Source organism: Dipodomys spectabilis, unplaced genomic scaffold (assembly GCF_019054845.1).
Source record: "Dipodomys spectabilis isolate Male_0828 unplaced genomic scaffold, ASM1905484v1 ptg000010l, whole genome shotgun sequence".
Taxonomy (NCBI): Eukaryota; Metazoa; Chordata; class Mammalia; order Rodentia; family Heteromyidae; genus Dipodomys; species Dipodomys spectabilis.
The window spans coordinates 136717-142821 of NW_024870687.1; the positions used below are offsets into that span (position 1 = coordinate 136717).

At 33.3% G+C, this 6105-nt stretch overlaps 1 pseudogene; it reads left to right on the forward strand.

The window, feature by feature from the left end:
- Window positions 1–527: 527 nt before the first annotated feature.
- On the forward strand, window positions 528–624 carry LOC122128245 (annotated as a pseudogene).
- Window positions 625–6105: the final 5481 nt, after the last annotated feature.

Here is a 6105-nt window from a genome sequence, read left to right on the forward strand (position 1 = left end):
CTGTTCATCTCTCTATCATCCCTTGTAACCAAGATTAGTTTTGTTCAAGTAAGACAATTTACGTTTTCAGGGTAAGATATTCTGGTTGGTCTGTTCACCCATGGAAGAAGTGTAAAGGCTCAGGTAGACATTTGTGCCAGTAACACCTCATTTGGGAAAATGTCAGCTGAAGAAGTTTAGAAGTAGCTCTTAAGCAATGCTTACTTTGAATTCATTAGGTCCACAAAGCTAATTCAGTTGGATAAATAAGTACTTGAAAAAGCCATCACCTTTAGACCTATCTATAAATAATTGAGAGTACGATAAAATTCCAAATAAAAAGACTTGATAGTCATTGACAAAAAAAAATTGCAAATGTGAGCAATCGACTGATCAATACAATTTTTCCAATATTCACAGAATTTTAGGGAAATAAGATCGATAGCATTGTTAGGAACAAGAAGGTTTCCTTGTTACAAGTAGGCACCCATAGATATAAGCCTGTATAAAGATTGCATCATTAACAACTTAAATTTAGAGGATACTACATGCATCAGCAGCACGTATACTCAAATTACAATACAGAGACTAACATGGCACTTGCAAAAGGATAATAAGAAAATTTGAGAAGTATTCCATATTTTTCATTCTTCAGATGCAAGAAATGAAAAACAGTTATTAAAAGGTTGATTACAAAATTACAAGTGTAACAATACACGTAATTCATATAATTAAATTTAGTTTGACATCAGTGTACTAAATCTTCAGCTCAGAAAGGCGTTTGCATAGCATAAAATTTACAAAACTTCAAATTAGACAACATTGTCATTTTATCCCAAAGAAAAATAAAGACCTAGAAAAAATAAGGAATCAAACTGTTTCTATATGGAATGCAATCGGAAAGGACACATTAATTAACCTATATATTATAAAGTAATGTAGAATTCAAAGTATATCTAGGAGAAAATAAAATAAATTATGAACATTATGCAAACATAGAATATAGAATATTTTAAAATATACTTTTTCAGACAAGCACCAGAAATATTTTGCTTTCTGTACTATTCATTTCAACAGGTAAGTTAAAATTATTTCTGATTAAAAAATCACAAACTCTGAAGAAATCATTATACATGTATACAAAAACTATTGAATACATTTTGACATCCAATGCAGGCAATTCATTTGGAAGAATTCCGCGGAATCCATGAATTTTTACAGTAAAATATTGATGTTGCCGGGCACTGGTGGCTCATGCCTATAATCCTAGCTACACAGGAGGCTGAGATCTGAGAATCATTGTTCAAAGCCAGCCTGGAAAGGGAAGTCTGTGGTACTCTTATCTCCAATAAACCACTAGAAAACTGGAAGTGGAGCTGTGGCTCAAGTTGTAGAGTGCTCACCTTGAGCTGAAGAGCAGAGGGATAGCTCTCAGGCCCAGAGTTCAAGCCCCATGACAGACAAAAAAAAAAAAAGATATTGCTCTTATTTGTTTTGTGAAAATATTTTGTAGGGACACAAAAGATGGACTTGCATTTTTGAAATTTAAGAAACTTAACCCGAACATTAGGACTTTGTTGAACAATTTGTACAGCCCTCCACAACTTCATAGAGGTAGTGATACATACTTATCCTTTTGGCAATATCAAATGCAGTTTCTTCTATGTTGTTCTTCAGGCCTGGTTTTATATAATGGTTCAACAGAAGGAGATCCAGCGTATCTTTGCTATCGCAATTCTCAGCAGCAAGATACAAGGGGATCAAGAGGCCTTTAGTTTGGGCATTGGTATCTGTATCATGATGAAGTAAGAAAGAAGCCACTCTGGTATTATTCCACGTATATGCACTGTGCAGGGGTGTCCAGTCATCTACAATTATTGTATGTGCCGCTTGAGACACCAACTCACTGACAATGTCTGAGTGTCCACTGTAGGATTCTCAATGAAGAGGGGTATACTCATCGTCATCCCTACTATTCACATGAGTGGCCATTTGGAAAGAAGTCTCCGCACTGTATTAAGCCGAATATTTTTGGCAACCCAATGAAGAAATTTGCTTGGATCTTTCTCCATTTTTTTTATTTAATTGATACCATTCCTTACTTTTTCATCTTGTTCCTCATATTCCTAAGAATTGCCTAACCAGAGACTTTGAGAGCCAGTGGGAATGAGGTATCCATGTATTTCCCTATTAGTTCACATTGGTTGAACTGGTCAGAAATATCCGGTGAATTTTCTGCATCTGTTTATTCACCATGATTTATTTTCTCTTTTTCCAATTTTACTATTCGAAATTATTCTAACCGGAGAGTAAGGAATTGTTAGAGAACAGAGGAAAGATGTTCCTCCCTATTCAAATGTACACACTGAAAATGAGGACCAGTGATGTCTTCATGTGCAGTTTATTCTAGGAAAATAGGAAATAATGCCTTCTATATAAATGATTTGTTAAATGGCAGAGCAAAAAGTGTAATGATGCAACCAAAAATATAAAAGCAAAATAAATTAGGATAATTATGGAGCAATCATATTATTTATGAGAACCAAGAAAGGGAAAAAGAGAGAGACAGATGTGCAATGACCTATCTAGCCACAAAATCCATGCCTCTGATCAATTTATAGACCAAACAAAATTTTATTTTTTAAAAAAGATGGAAATAGAATTTATGTATTTACTTGAAATTAGTAAATACATTTTTAGTAGCCTACATAAAGAGATATAACTTTGACCAAATTACAGACAATAAACTAAATCCTTGATAATTCTAGTAACAAATCTGACTGAAATCAGTTGAATCACACTTTTCCTGTACAATGAAGGAATAGGAAGGTAGTCAAGCAGCAGAGAAGGCAGGGAGATTGTATCTGTGACAAAACTTTGTGGGAATTGGTATTGAGGATTTCTTACTGGTGATCCACTTGCAATGGAAGCATGATTCTGAACTATTGATTTAATCATTATATTCTACAAGAAGATAAATGAGAATTGATAGTTAAGGACTACTAATACATTTTGACCTTCTCACTAAGCACGTTCAATCATCTAAATCACATGAAGACAATAGATAGCCCTCCTTTTTAGATGAAAGCAAGTGTCTTTAAAAAAAAAAAAAAAACAAGGAATGTATGTAGTCATGCAAAGGACTTCTATTTTACCAATGCCTCATACAATTTTCTAATGTTGGGTACCAATAAATAATGGATCTATCAGAAAGCTCTTAAAGCTAATATGTTCAATAGTGAGTTCTCTTACACTATATCATGGTATTGTTTGGGTATGGTCTGAAGAATAAATTTACATTACTAACTTGAATTTCTGACAGGACAATATCACCACTGTACATCTTGCTTCTATACTCTCATTTTTAAATTACTATCTAAGTATGTGCATTAGATAACTATTGAGGAAAAAATAGGAGCCACACTGATGGCTTATGTCTTTAATAGTAGTTAAACAGAAAGATGAAATCTGAGGATTGTGGTTTGAAAGCAGACCAAGAAAAAAAAGTCCATTAGAATCTGATTTGAAAGTAACCAGCAAAAGCTAAAAATGGAGCTGTGGTACAAGCAGTAAAATGCTAGTCTTGAGAAAACTGAAACAAAAAATAAATTCTGGGACAAAGCCAGGCCCTGAGTTCAAGCCCTAGTATTAACACCAAACAAATAAATTAATTAATAAGGTAATTTATTAATTAAAAATAAATTAAGTGGTCACATGTGGAGAAGCAGGTAAAATGTAACATGCGTGGTGATGGTTTATGTATTATTTTGTAATAAGGCATATTATCATTTGTCCTAATCACTAAAATTTTATTTGAACTTTTTTGTACAATAAATCCTGAATTTAGCATGCATGTATATGTGTGTGTACATGTGCGAACATGTGTGTATGTGTATATGTGTGCATGTGCTGTTGCAATGTTGCTTGACAATGTGGACAGGGTGAAGCTGAAAAGAGCTAACTGTGTTGCAATGTTTTTATATATCAGTGTTCTGTCATGTCTTTTCAGTGGAACCACCCTTCTGTATATATTATTTGTCTAATAATAACGTCATCATAATCAAAGCATTTATAACATTAAGTTAGATAAAGAGAACGCTTTCAGCTCTTATTGTATGTTGGGTAAGAAGATACAGACATAATTAGGTAGTAAGTTATTTTGCTGTAAGTTGATTATCAGTACAAAATACGTATGTGACTTCTTAAATTGGTTATACTTTTAAGATACACTCATGGAGTGATTTGGACCGACTTGACCAAACAGGTATTACTCTCTGGTTATTCCTGTGAAACACAAGTTGGATAAACTCTTTCTGGATTTCTGTTGAAAATAACTTTCTTTGCAAGATCATATCTATTCTCACTAAGAGATAATCAAACCCATACTATGTTTGAACATCTCATCTTATTGTCTGAAAATAAGTATTGTGGATATGCTTGTTAGATATTCCTTTCAAAAACGAATAAACAAAAAGCATGTGTCATGTCCAGATTGTGGATGCATTTGAAGGTATTTTGCACATGCACAGGGATCTTTACTAATGGCTCTTTTGTGGGAGTAACTATGGCAACTTTAACAAAAAAGGCTTTTTGAATATCTTTTCCAATATACATAACATCCCAGAGCAAATCTTGCAATTTCTGAAAATCCTTTGAATATTTTAGTATTATTTCATTTCATTGACTATAGAGCCAAAATTTCTGAAATAAATATTGTTAAGATCTGAAAATGTAAGTGGGTATATAGTCTTTTTTATGCGTCATTTTATGAAAACCCAGTTTTTATGAAAGTAAATGGAATAGAATAAAAGAATGTAAGTGACTTGGGTAAGCTAATTATTAGTATAACTTTGTTTTCTATTAACAGTCCATTGAATGTACATGATGCAGTTAAATTATTTCCTTTGTGTCTCTGTACTTCAGTTAGTTTTATAATCTTTATAGTTATGAGTGAGTTTTTGTATAAATAAAGGTCTTTTAAAACGATTAGGATTAACCTGTGTTTTGTGTCCTACTCCCAAGAAAATGAGTTATTTTTAAGTGTTAATAGTTTATCATTATCATTATCATTATCATTGGGAATCATTATCATTTTCATAGGGAATTTTAAAATGCAGTAGTATTGATGTCTTTTTAAACCAATTGTATTCACAAGTTGGAGAGTCTTTAATTCATACTTAGGTCTTGGTTTCTATGATTTTTAACCTCTCATTCCTAACATTAATGATAGGTCAGACTGCATTCTTGGGTATATGAAAGGTAAAATATTTATCTGGGGTCAAAGTGATTTTTATATCAGTCTTTCTTTAATAACATTTTAAAGTAGTACATTTCTCTAAAAATGTTGGGTATAAAAACCAATCAAAATACTTCTAATGGTAAACAATTTAGGTGAACTACAATGTGGAAATGATTGCTCCAAAAGACCTGCAGTCTGTTTCCGTCAGGAATTGGGCAGGTCATTCTTTCAGTAAGACTGTATTAACTAGAGATGGGGTCACCAGGCAGTGCAGTGTTGAGTGAAGGGATAAAATATGATTTCTACTATTTTGAGCTAGAAATCAAGAATGTTATAGTTTAGCAATTCCTTTCATCAAGGAGGTATAAGTGATTATGAACTTGGAGTTTTCATATTATAGTTACTTATTTTCTTTTTTTGTTGTTGTTGTTGGTCATGGGGCTTGAACTCTGGGCTTGGGTACTGTCCCTGCGCTCTTCCACTCAAAGCGAGCACTCTACCACTTGGACCACAGTGCCACTCCCAGTTTACTAGTGGTTTATTAAAGGTAAGAATCTCACAGTCTGTCCTGCCAGAGCTGGCTTTGAACCACAATCCTCAGATTTCAGCCTCTTGAGTAGATGGCTTTTTAGGCATGAGCCACCAGTATCCGGCTTAGTTACCTATTTTCTAAGAAAGATAAAGTGAAATATTATTAGAGTGTGCACAATAATTTTGGGATATTTTCCTAGAATTAGTAGACTGAATGCTGGTATTTAGTTACAAAATAGAATGAGGTTATTTGATATGGTGGGAATAGACCGCAGGCTGACAGTTACCGTGTGTGCAATGTTGTACTAGTAATTGTAACTCTGAAGACTTAATATCATCATCTTAAAATTAAAAAT